Source organism: Fukomys damarensis, unplaced genomic scaffold (assembly GCF_012274545.1).
Source record: "Fukomys damarensis isolate Sample0158 unplaced genomic scaffold, DMR_v1.0_HiC HiC_scaffold_29, whole genome shotgun sequence".
Taxonomy (NCBI): domain Eukaryota; kingdom Metazoa; phylum Chordata; class Mammalia; order Rodentia; family Bathyergidae; genus Fukomys; species Fukomys damarensis.
Window position 1 is genome coordinate 18,680,638 of NW_022900941.1, and position 14,182 is coordinate 18,694,819.

Consider the following 14,182-nt stretch of genomic DNA (forward strand, 5'->3'; position numbering starts at 1 on the left):
GCAGCTGAAAAAAAACCCCCTCTGGGGTCTTTGGGGCCTTCCTGGTCTGTTGTCGCGCAGGCCGGGGCCTCCCGCGCAGGCCGGGAGCTCGCGCGCACCAACAACACATTTTAACAGGTGTGTTTTGTTTATATAGTGAAGAGCCATAAATTTTCAATTATATTTCCATTTTAAGTCAACATTATGTATTAGTTAGAACTAATGGCATCATTACAGGAATGGTGAGCTTGAGATGATGTTTATAAACAAGACTTGCTTAAGAATTTTATGGATTAAATTACTTCTCCCAGAAATTCACATACCACCTCAAATAGTACATATTATAAAGCACCCACATTTCACATTAAACACATATACTTACCTTGATTGAGTTTTATAAATTGGATTTTAAAATAACTTATTTTGTTACTTGTAACATTTATTTATAATTGGCTCTAACTGCATGGAGATGATTCATATATACTGTAATTTATAAATTCCTTTAAGGAGAGGAAAACAACAAATTATTTTCAAATGTAGTTAGATTTTTATAGACATTAAAATTAACAATTAGTGTTGCATCAACTTGATAGATATTGAATTAAACATTTATTTTGATTTAATATTTTAATTTTTATTTTGTGGAAACAGTATAATTTTTCCCCTGGTTTCTGACATTTATATAGGTTCTTAAGAGCTGTGTTCATAGAGCCTGATGTTTATACTAGAGCCTTGTTTATAAAATGTTTTAAAGTCATAAATGTTTTAGAAAGTAATAGGACATAGAGCATTTGGTTATGTTGCATCTCTGGTCCTCAATAGTTAGATTGCATAGATCCAGAAATCAAGAGGTAGAAGTTGTATCAGTCCCTCTTATCAGCATTTCTAGTGATCTACTTGTAGAGTTCATACTTCTTTTCTTGGAAAATGTAAGCTCTGCTGGATCAGCATTGCTGATCCTCTTCTAGCAAATATACAGCAAAGATATTTCTAAATCTGAAGCTCTATCCACCACACACACACACATCATTTTAAGCCTCTTTATGCTGATCCCCACACTGGTGATAGTGACTAATCCCAATTATCATGAAGAACTAGAATTGCAACTATACAATGGGACAAGGGGCATGTTTTGAATTGAAGGGATGCCCTGGGGTATCTGGGAACTTCCAAACCCAAAGCTAACTATAATGGGCATGTGTAGGAACCACAACCTTAGAGGCAGTAAAATACCTGAGGCTTCTGATTCTTTGGGCTACTTTATTTGTTGCTGGGACAAAGTCCCAACATTCACAAATTAAAGGAGGGGAGGTTTATTTTGGCCCACAGTTTATAGATGTTTCAATCCATAGTCTCAGCTGGCTTCAAGGCAGGGTGGTATGGCAGAAGGGCATGGCAGAGGAGAAACAGCTCAGGGAATGGCAGGGGAAGCAGAGAGAGAAATCAAGGGAGAAGAGAGTGAGAAACACCTTTCCAGGTCACAGTCTCAGTCACCTACCTCCTCTGACCAGACTTCACCTCCCAGCATCACATTTAGTTAACTATGAACTCGGCCAAGGATTGATCAGTCCTCTAATAGTATCATGCCCCAATGATCCAATCACTTCCCAAAAGCCCCTCTTACGAGCTCATGAGGCTTTGGATGGACATCTAGATATAAACCACAACAAGCATGAAGGTTGGTGCCTTGTAGGCTGGTGGTGAGGAAAATCTAAACACAGGGTAGAGAAAGAAGATGGAAAATATCAAATGGACTTAGAATCAGCTACATCAGCAGGGACCAGCATTGGTACAACCAAAGCTTTGGTTTTGAGGCTTTGGTAGAGATTTTATCTGGCTACACTTGAAGGCTGTATGATAGTTTTGATTTAAAGTAATGATTGAATAGAATTGAGCAGTATATAAGGGGTGGACAGTAACAGACAATGTATGTGCCTTGCTTGAAATCATCTTGGACTGTATTTAAATATCAGTGTTGCCGTGGTAGCCAGTGCTAACTGGTGTAACCTAAGAGCACTTTTCTTCACATGTTCCCATCTCTCTTGCTTTCTGCCCTGGAATTCTCTATTATTGCTACAGGAAATGTTCAGCCCTTTTAATGAATTAAAACTGTGGAAACTTGAGTGTATTATCACCCTCTGGGGCAAACTTTGACCAAGGACACGTGTGAATAAATGCTCCTATGTTCTTTCCTCCCTCTGGGTATTTAAGAGATTCTCAGAGAGCCCCTAGTAGGATCAACTTCCAGGTTTTCACAGTGGTGACCAGCTCGGAGATCTTTGTTGTATAGGCTTGCCCTTTTTCTGTTTTTTTCTTTCCTAGCTGCTCACCTATGTTTCCTGGGTTTATTTCCTAAAAGAAACTACGTCAATGCTAATCTTTATCACAGGCTCTGAATTTGGTGAAATTCAGATTAAGAGAGATGCAAATTAATTTTTCCTCATGTGTTCAATTGTTTTTTTTCCCTTTTCCAAATCATGTTTGTAGGAGTAACAAATTTATACAATTAATAAACTTTAAGACTTCATAGTTAAAGATCGAGAGATTCAAATCTCAAACCTGTCTGAACATTCACATTGCTTGGGAACCTCACAGCACTCCCAAATACATTATATCAAAATCTCCAGGGTTTAGATCCAGATGTGTTCATCTTCTTACAGTTCTGTAACTTCTTCTATATCACTTTTGTCTGAGTACTACTGATTGGGATGCTCTAAATCTGTTTTAGTGACAGAATATTGGGAATCTATGCATTCATAAATATTCTCCACAGGAGAGGGGGTGGATGGGATCCTCAACTTCATTTAGTGGAGAGTGAGCCACAGGGAAGGCAGATATTTACAAAATTTTTAAAAGAGTGTGCTCTGTTGGTAGTCTGGCAGAATTGGCCTGATGTCTTTGGGATGGCTTATATTTTTGTTTGGCTTGATATAAGTGCATTATAAAGTTGCTTGTTTGTTCCCATATTTGAAATGTATAGCATTGCTTTCGAAATTTCTACTCTTCCCTCTATAGATTATTATATTCTCTTCTTTATCTGGTGTCTTAATTACTTTCTCATTGCTGAGATGCAACACCCAACAGCCGCAACTCTAAGGGGAAAAGGTTTATTTTGGCTCACAGTTTGTAGAGGTTTCAGTTTAGAGCTGGCTGGCTCCAAGGCAGGGCAGCATGGCAGAGGGGTGCTGCAGAGGATAAAAAGCTCAAGGAATGAAAGTCTGGAAGGAGAGGGGGAGGGGAGGGAATGGAAGGGATATCATGAGAGGAGGGAGGAAGATATGTCTCTCCAGGCCATGCATGCTGCCAGTCACCCACTTCTTCCAACAAAGCTTCACCTCCTAACACATTTAATTATAAACTCATCAGTGGACTAATCCACTGATAAATATCACGTCTCCATGATCCAGTTACCTCTTGAAAGCCCCACACCTATGAGTGAATGAGACTTTTGGGGGACATCTAGATATAAACCATAACATCTGGGAACCAGTCTCTCCAAAAGTAGTCAAATTCATGACACAGGAAGAAAGAAATAATAATGCCACATTTCCACTTGTTTAAGGTATTAGGAATAGCTTTTCATAAATTTTGTGATGTTTGGAACTTCCTGGTGCATATGCAATGCACTCAAGTCCCATCATTGTGTCTATACTTCAAAGGACCATCTTAGCAGAAAGTAGGACTGGTTCTGGAGGACTGTACTAGGATGTGAAGCCAGATTCAGGGTCAAGGCTCTGATGTCAGTAGAGTTCTTCCTCATTCAGCCTTGCATTCAGTTCTGGAGAGTCATTCTCACATATTCTCCCAGTCCCTACCACCACACAGCCAGGCTGTACAATGTTTTGGTTGTGTATGTTATTTTCTCTCATGGCAGGAACTGTATTTACTTACTTGAGTTGTGGTGTAAACTGAATCTAGATTTTGGTTTGCAGGCAATGAGGGGAGGCAAGGTGTTTCTGAGGAAGATAAGCATCATCTTACAAGTCACTTACTGCTGTTTCTAAGTGAGGGTAGGCTGTCTTCCACCAAGGGGTAGAGAGTCTTTTGCTAGTATGGGGATTACGAAGATTCTAGGCTGGGGATGTAGCTCAGCAGCATAGCACCTGCCTGGCAAGTGTGAGGACCTGAGTTCAATCCCTGGTGCACGCGCGCGCGCGCGCGCGCGCGCACACACACACACACACACACACACACACACACACACACACACACATACACACACACAGCTTCTGCACTGCAAGAGAAACCACCAACAGAGCTAAGACAACCTACCATGTGGGAAAAAATTTTTACTAGCTGTTCCTCAGACAAAGTTCAACTATCTAGAATATATAAAGAACCAAAAAGAACCAGGCCCCCCAAAATATAAAGACCTAATTAAAAAATGGGCAACTTTGGCAGGTGATTTAGCTTAGTGGTTCCACTGCCTCCTTCTCAAGCACAAGGTCCTGAGTTTGATCCCTGGTACCGAATACCAAAAACAAAATTAAAAAATAGGCATCTGAAATGTACAGACATTTCTTAGGCAAAGAAGCAAAAGCAGCAAACAAACATATGAAAAAACGTTCAACATCATTTATCATTTGAAAAATGCAGATGAAAACAACACTGAAATTCCATCTCACCCCAGAAAGAATGGCTTCTATCATGAAATCAACCAATAACAAATGCTGGTGGGGTTGTGGGGAGGAGGAAGGAACCCTTCTCCATTGTTGGTGGGAGTGCTGTGGAAATCAATATGGAGATACCTCAGAAAACTAGGATTAGAGGTCGCATTTGACCCAGCTATCCCTCTTCTAGGTATCTTCCCAAAAGAATTAAAAGAATCGCCACAGTGATACATGCACACCCATGTCTGTAGCAGCACAGTCTGTAATAGTTAAAACTCGGAAACAGCCCACTTGCCCATCAACTGGAGACTGGATAAAGAAGATTGTGTGTGTGTGTGTGTGTGTGTGTGTGTGTGTTTCCCTATAAAATGGAGTACTGCTCAGCCATAAATAATGAGAAACTAGAGACATTTATAGCTAAGTGGATGCACATTGAGGGCATACTCTTAAGTGAAATAAATAGGACACACATGTGCAAATACCAAATAGTTTCTCTGATGTGAAAACCTAAAAGTATAAATAAGGATCAAAATGTGTTGAAATTGTGAAATAGGAAGAAAATGTCTAAAGGAGCAGGGGAAATAGGAGAGGCAGGGGAAAAGAAAGAAAGGAAAATAAACAATGTGAGAAAAGGAAAAAATGGAAACAAAGTCTTTGTAAATAGGGAAGGGTGGAGGGGGTGAAAGGAGGGCAAGGGTATGGGGAAAAATAAGAACCAAGACCTGTCATGTAAAGGTACAAGATCCTAATGATGAATCTGTACTGTATACCTAAAATGTACCAACAAACTTAATGGAAAAAGATATATCATGTAAAGATACAAATTCCCAATGATGATATTATACACCTAAAATGTACCAATAAACATAATGAAAAAAAATATAGCAGGCAAGTAGGGAAAGTTAATCCGAGAGGACAGCCACCCAGATAGTGGGTTGATCATTGCTTTGGAACACTGGGCCTTGATTTCCGTGAGATCCCAGGATGCAGTATCTGCTTTAGAATTTCCTGCTAAGGAGACATGAAAGAGGAGTACTTATTCAGTGTATCTGATGTCTCCCTTTCTCCATTAGTCAAGGGTGGCCCCATAACCCTTGGTGTTACTCTCTCATTCGTTCCTCCACTTCTGTACATTTTAGAAATGCATAGTCTTCCAGTAAAGAAATCCTGGGCAGAAAGCCAGAGTTGCCTGGAGCTGAGGTAAGGTGCAGTCAGGTCATTTTTGAACGTGGATGTTGCCGTGACACTGGGTAGAGTGGGAAGGCGGGTAACAAGGACATGAGGCTGGGCACACAAGACATTGCCTCAGGGCTGTCCAAGGGCCCATGTCAGTGATGGCAAACCCTTTAGCACTTTCAGTGATAACAAACAATCGGTTGTAGCATGCACGCTGTAAGTTCACCACCATTGGCCTGTGTGTTCATCTGAGGCCAGAATAGGACATAAAAAAGCACATCATTACTGTGTATCTTATAGGCTGGGTGTTAGTCTATATTGTTTTAATGTATGTCAACAAAGAAGATCCCATTTAATTATCTTTCCCATTATTTTCCTACATATTTAGGCCATAGAGATAATAACATATCCACTGGCAAAAGTCATCTGTGTATTTCAAAGGGAGAAAAAAAGAAACAAATGAAGTTGACCGAAGGACTCAATGGAAGGAAGATCTGACCTTGAATGAAAGCTGAGTTATCTCTAAGAATGGCCCACCCTACGTCCTGTCCTCATCTTGAGGCCCCACTTTGTTTTTCCTCTGGGGTTCCCAACTCCTCCCACTCTCCTCACCCTGCAAGTCCCTGCCCACTCTCATAGCTACTCCTCTGTCATCAGTGATCCAGAGCCTTAGGCTCTAGCATCTGTCATATAACATAGCAGCTCCTTCCAATAGCGTAAGATATCTTCTCTTCCTTTACCCTCCATGTCTTTTCCAGTGCTTCCTATAAACCCAATCTCTGAATTTAACTCATTTAATCATGTGGCAGTGACCTCTCTGGGTCTTCATGTGCTAAGCATAGTGAGAGAGACAAGACTCAGGCCCTACCTTCAGTGATAGGTAGATAAGTTCAGTGGGAAGATCAGAGAGGAGGCTGATTAAAAGTCCAAGCTCCCTTATAAAGCCCAAAATCCTCATTTCAGATGTTAGACTGATGGCCCTGAACTGGCAAAAAACATGGGGTGAGTTGGGGAGATAATGGCTCTATTAGAAGTGAAGACACAGCATTTCAGAGATGGAGATGAAAACCATGCTGAGATTCCACCTCACCCCAGAAAGAATGGCTGCTATCCAGAAGTCAACCAGGGCTGGGGATTTAGCTCAGTGGTTCTGCTGCCTGCCTTGCAAGCACAAGGCCTTGAGTTTGATCCCCATTAAAAAAAAAAGAGAGAGAGAAAGAAAGAAATCAATTAATAACAAATGCTGGCAAGGTTGTGGGGAGAAAGGAAAACCCTTCTCCATTGTTGGTGGGAGTGCAGACTGGTGCAACCACTGTGGAAATCAATAGGGAGATACCTCAGAAAACTAGGATTAGAGGTCCCATTTGACCCAGCTATCCCTCTGCTGGGTATCTTCCAAAAAGAATTAAAAGAATCATGCCACAGTGATATATGCGCACCCATGTTTATAGTGGCACAGTTTGTAATAGCTAAAACTTTGAAACGGCCTAATTACCCATCAACTGGAGACTGGATAAAGAAAATGTAGTTTTTCTATAAAATAGAGTACTATTCAGCTATAAAGAATGAGAAACTAGAGACATTTATAGCTAAATGGATGCATATTGAGGCCACACTCAAGTGAAATAAATAAGAGACGTGTAAATACTGAATAGTTTCTCTGGTATGAAAAACTAAAAGTGTAAATAAGGTTCAAATGGTATAATTGATAATGTGAAATAGGAAGAAAAGGGCTAAAGGAGTAGGAGAAGTGGGAAGGGCAAGGGAAGGAAAGAAGGAAAAAGAAAAAGTATGAGAAAAGAATAAAGTGGAAGCAAAGCCTTTGTAAATAGTGAAGGGTGGAGGGGGTGAAGTGAAAGCAGGGGTAAGGGCAAAAAATAACAACCAAGATACATCTTGTAAGGGTATGAGATCCCAATGATGAATGTAATCGTACTATATACCTAAAAAAATACCAAAAAACTCCAAAAAAAGAAAAGAAGTGAAGACACAGGGTGGCCAGGAGGTGGGTGACCCTCAGCCAGGGGTCTGGACTCACCTCCTGCAGGAACACAGATACATGAGGAGGGCCAGGGCCGCAGAGTGGGACTGGGAAGAAGAGGGGACTGGATGCAGGGTGTGGGCCAGTCAAATCATTAAAACCTGTCTGGTTTTGTTCAGAGAGGAGGAACTTGCTGAGGCCCTTGTTAGAACAGCAGTTACAAGGATCAGAAGCAATTTAAGGAAGCTCTCCAGTACCTTGGCTGAACCCTTCAACTTCCCGGTGCTCCCAGTGCCTGTCTCAGGGTCAGAGACTCTAGGAGGTACCAGACAGCAACTCTTTCAAGTTGTGCTAACTAGATGTTCCAGGCCAGGGCCAGCCCACAAACCAGACTCTTGTGAGTTTTTACAGAGCAGCACCCTGGGAGGAAGGAGCGACATAAAATGTCGTTTTGCACTCTGATAGCAGTCTCCCGGTGGTTTCAGTTCTGGGTCAAGAGTTGAAATAACCCAGACAACTGATCCTCCACTCCCTCCAAGTGAGGCTGCTCTGAACCTGTCTGAGGTTTCTGGTCAGGCATTTGCGGAAGCTTGTCTAGGCCTCACCTTTTGTTTGGTACCCTGTTTTGTTAGTTTGGAAATTTTCATGAATTTTTTTGAAAGCATCCAGGCAGGTCTTGGTTGTCTGTGGGGAGAGAAGCAGCTATCTGATTTGTTACTTTAATTTTTTTTTAATTGAGGTAAATCCAAATGGCACAAAATTAAAGTGTTTGATTGAGTGACATTTAGCACGTTCACAATATTGTGCAGTTTTTACTTAGGTTAAAAGTGTGTTCATCACCTGAAAAGAAAACCCCATACCCAAGAAGCAGTCAATTCCCCATTTTCACTCCTATAGACAGTCACCTGCTTACTCTGAGTATTTAACTATTATAGATATGTATATAAATGTAATTATGCAATATCCATATATGACCTTTTGTGTCTAGTTTTTATCGTTTTTTAAGGTTATATGATATTTTCAAGGTTCACCTATGTTGTAGCATGTATCAAAACTTTATTTCTCTTTATAAATTATAGTTCTTTTCTCATTCATTCATCACTTTTTTGTCACCTCAAAAATCCTGGCCGTTAAAGTATCTAAGACAAAACTTGGTGAAATGACCACCTGTGTTCTTTAAAAAGAGAAACGACTAATAAAAGAAATGAAGACAGCCCAAGGTGTCATTCTGTAAACTTGACACCTTTTGATGAATATACAGTTAGCTGGTTTCAAATGTCTCCCTCAGACTTTGTTATTAAGGAAACACAGGAGAGATTTTAGCTGTATTTTTTCCTTGCTTGGGAGAAAGCACTGAGAATTATTGAATTCCTTAAATGGCTCTCCTTCACTTGATCAAACAGTTTACTTAATGCTCTTATGGAGACTTTGTAGGCAAGATGTGAACACAGATTTCCAAATCTCTAAATATAAACTCAGGGCAGAACTCAGACAATGAGAGGAGACAAACATCTGCCCGTGGGAGTCTGGTGTTTGGGTCTGGTTTGTCTCTCACTCTCAGAGCCCAGTTTCCACCTTATTACCAGCCCAGCTGTGCCCAAAGAGCTGAGGACCAGTATCAGCGAGCGAGCTGTTCTCTCTTTGACGTGTTTCCTTCCCCAGCCACACATTGCGACAGAGGAGATGAGAGAGAAGAGGAACCTCAGGCAGAAAGGACTGAGGATGGATGTAAACAATGCATTTATTGCCTGGTGACAAGACATCAACTCTTGAGAAGGGCAAACTAATGTACAGCTGGGCCTGACCAGGCTTAGTGAAACCCCTCGCTTTGTGGGAGACTCTGGTGAGGCTGTTAAAGCGGAAAGAGCAGCCCTGGCAAGTGCCTCTTTAACCTTCTCTCTGGAAGATGGACTCTGGGATAGTAAGGCTGACTTTTACTAGTAGATCTTCTAGAACTTCCCTGAGAGTCCTTTTAGTTGAGTGAAGTCTTACAGGGATCCTGGGGTCTGAAACTGTCAATTAAATGTGATTAGTGGGAATAATGGTTTTATGGTGCTGCGGCTGAATCAGCAATTAATTTACCCATTCTGAACGTAACTCTGGGTTTAATTTACTGTGCATGCCTCTCTTAGCTTTGTTTCTCCCTTAGGGGTCTCTGCTGTTTTATGGGACAGCCTACAAACCCTCCAGCATTTCTTTATGTTTCCCTGCTTGGTACTGTCACGTGATATACAGTAGTAGGAAAAAGCAAAGCAAAACGAAACAAAACAGGAGGTTACTTTTAGATGCAGTTCTTGCCACAGACAAGTTAGACACCAGCTCAGTATTGTGATATCTAATGTGAAGGGTGGGGGGCACGTTTTCTAAGGTATTTTATGTTCTCTATCCACTCCTGGGAATCTTTGATTGAGGTAATGATGGAGAGCAGGCTCTATTTCCCTCACCTGCCAGCATTTGGGCAGAGGAAGTCCTTAGTCCCAGAAATATGGAAAGTTAGGGGTGATGTGGTAAGGCTCAGGGCATCTGTGTTGCACTGTTGGCATAAGTTTCCCTAGTGTTCTTCATTTAGGATACTGTCAATTTTTATATGACAAATCATAGTCCAATGGAACAAAAGTCTAATTTATGATTATTATTTTTGTTAGTGTTATTTCCTTATCATTGTGTCCCAGAGTGGAATTAGTTGGCCAAAGAATGTTTTAAAATTTGTAATGGTTAGAATGCTAATTAAATTGCTAGAACTTAATCCCAAAGCCCCCCCCCCATAGTGAGTTACCTGAGAAGGAAGTTCATTTCTCTCTCATACAACAGACTGTAAGTGTTTCCAAACTGGCGAGGTGATTGCCATTGTCCACACCCAGTTCCCACTTCCATTCTAGAATAGCTGCTCTAGCTCTTGTCATGTCCCAGCCAAATGGAGGAAAATGGCAGGAGGACACTTGTGCCTTTCCTACTGGGGCATGACCTGGAAGTGGCACACAATTTTCCACTCACATCTCACTGGTAGGACTTAGCCACATGGCCACACATTGAGGTATCAGAATGCTACAAAATACACAGACCTAGTTAAAATTCAGAGGTACATTTTGAAGGTGAAGAGGATGATTTTGTATTCTCTGCTAGAAGGCTTAAGCCAAATTATTTTCCAAACTTTAGTTCCCCCGAAGTTGTATGGCCATGCCATTTTAAGAAGCACTTATTCAAGACCACTTATTGTGTTAAACCTCCAGACAAAGGGGGATTGATGTAGAAGATGTGGGAGGCATTTTAGTATGCGTCAAACAGCTGGAGATGGGGATTACTTTAAAATTAAATGCTGCATTTTGATATCACAATCATGAATTGTAAAGGCTGTTGAAAGTTCTTCACAGTGAAGCTAATGGGAGCTTCACCATCTCTGGGTTGTTTTTGCTATAGAGTTGGGGCTCATATAAGGAAGCTCATCTTTGACCCTCAGTGCCATGCCAGCCACTCTGACTTTCTGACTTTCTAATTCCACTGTCAACAAATAACAAAGTGGTATGGTTTTGAAATGTATTTTCTTTTCCTGGTCATTACTGGATTATTGATGAATGGAGTGAAGGACTCAAAGAGGAGAAGGACGAGGCTACTATTGTATGTCAGAGGAGTTGAAAGCTCAGGAAATTGCAAGTCTTTGAGCTCCAACGTGCCTCCGCAGCAACCCTTGAGAAAAATGAAGTCTCTGACAGTCTCATCATGGGTCGGGTCACTAAACACTTTTAACTAGAAAGCGTCCTTCTGGATGGATCCTTTTCCTTTAACATTCCATGAGTGGGAGAAGGGCAGGAATTAGTGCAGTAGTTGAATGAATGGTAGAATGAAATGGTACAAGTTGACCATGTAAAACTATATACATGCAGTATAGGTTTCAAATATAAAATAAATTATCAACACTCTGAAGAAGATATTTATGCTTGTTTTATCTCTTCCATGATTTTCTTGTCTGCCCTCTTCCCTCCAAAATGTGACCTATTTGCCAGTGTTCCTCTCTCCCTCTCTCCCTCTCTCTCTCTCTCTCTCTTTCAGTGCTGAGGAATGAAACTCAGGGTCTTGTACATACTAGCCAAGTCTTCTACCACTGAGCAGCATCCCAAGCCCTTGTGTTTTACTTTTTTTCTATTTTCTGGAATCTAAGCCTATTTTCCATTCCTCCATTTTTCCATACCTTCATTCACCATCTATCTTTTTATTATCCTATCTCTCACATCATCCACCCTGCCACCCACCAATACATTTAGGTTAGTTAATTGTCCTTCAAAGCTTTAACATTTCCCAGGTGAGGTAATTTCTTGCATAACAGGCTGAAGAGAAAGGTTTGGAGAGAACATATGGTAGGTTTAGTTATCTTATGTTTGCTACTTAATTTTAAATCTGTAATGTTTGGATAAAAGCAATTTTGAAGCTAATTCTGCTCAGTCTGTAGTCCCCTCAGCCTAACTGATGTTGCTTTGGAATGTGAAATAACCCTCATCTGTGGCAGCAATGGTTCTATTGCTGAGGCCTTGGAGGTCCAGGTTTGCAGGTGTGGAGGCCACTGCCAGGTTTTAGTGGTGGCTCCTCCTGTGGTCAGGTCACTGGAATTGTGGGTACAATCTGTCCTGTCATTACTTTCGCTCTGATTAGCTTTCTGAAGAACTTTCGACAGCCTTTGACAGACATGGGTGAACATGGAAAAACTAGTTCCTCTGTGTGAGGCTGATTTAATCTCTGTGTACAGGCTGATCTTGGGATAAAATACACTCCTTCTCATGTCAAATATATAGGACATATCAACCCACAGCCACTCCCAGTGCATCCTGGGTACCACCTTGCTCTGGGTACAATCAAACAATCTAGCTTAGTGGGACATCCTGCTGCTTGCTCTGGGTGACTCAGAGCTCTGGGGCAGCAGACTGAACTTGTGTTTATGGCGGTGCCTCCCACTCACTCTGTACTCTGACTCTCTGTAAAACACTTCACAGCCGCCCTGACTTTTGGTGCAAGTAAAAGTTTGTCAATTGTTGCTCTCTTTCTCCTCTTAAAAAACCAATAAAAAAACCTTATCCAAACAAAATTAAGCTGTGGGGAGTCCATTAATAAAAGGTTTCTATTACAAAATTATTGACAATCTGCAAGGGGCTTCGGAGGAGAGTAGGAAGATCAATATTACCTAGAATAAAATAAGCAGGGCAGACATTATGCAGGGGAAATAGGCTCTTAAGCATGAGAGGGAATATAGATTTCTCCCTGGGCAGTCAGGGTTTGAATATGATGAAAAGGCATGTTAGACTCAGTGGTTTGGTAATTATTTGAGAAGTCTTGGGGAGACTCTAAATGGGGTTTAAAGAAACAGAAAATAAGCAAAACCCTAAGCTACAGCTTCGAGAAGTAGGGACTAAATATTTGCACAGACAAGCAAAAATTAAAAAGCAATGTGAATCCACTGGATGACAAAAATTCAGGCCATTTGATTAATTTGTGGACAGAACCAGGGTTCTGGAAGTTGTGTCGTGACCGTGTCTGTGTTTGCTGGGGGAGTGAGGGGGGCATGGGGAAAGGGCAGGCTTCTAGACAGGGTGGCTAATGGGAAGCTATTCCTCTTCTTTAAGCCTAGGTCCTTTACTTGTTTCTTGAAAGCTTTGCGAAGATGTGAGAATGAATGTGAAGTACAGTGGGTTGTTATGGAGAGCAGATTAATTTAAGGGGGTAGAGTTTGCTCTCCATCTCTGTCATGTGAGCCAATTAACCTGTAGGCCGGTGAAGTGCAATTGGCAGCTAATTGGGCCACTGTCGGAACAGTGCACAGGCCTTGGTGTCATTGCAAACTGCTGAGGTGGGGATCTCTGGATGGCTTTCAGGCTGAGGGAAAACCTGTTCAGTGCAGTGGTGGTGGGGCCTTGACGCTCAGACCTAGGGATTTGTAAGGGGACCATTTGAACTCTCAGTAACACTGAGCCGTTCCCATGTTGGTTTGCCCCTAACACTAGGACAAAGCCCTGTCATCATCCTTCGGCTGGAGTGTGAAAGCTACTTGCTAGGGCATGTTGCAGAGCCAGTTCTCAGGACACATACTGTCCCTTCATTCATTTAATGACACACTCTTTCACTCTACCTCCACCCTAGTTTGGTTTGTGTTGATGGTTCTGGCTCTAAATACTCATTCAGTCTTCAGACTTGGATGCTTGTGTCTGACTCCCATTCCTCCAGAGTTGGGAATGTTCTGATTCCTCTTACAGCACTTTAACCATCACTGTTCCTGCTTTTAATGCACTCTGGCTTTGCTGTCCCCCTGAGCTCAGTGTCCCTTACTGTCTTCATGTTTAAGGCCATTTTCCAGGGCAGACTTTCAACTTGGGTTACCCACATGTTGCTCAGGTGGCTCACTTTTCTCCACCAAGTAAAGCTAAAACATGCTTCACCTCCACCTCCTCTCCCA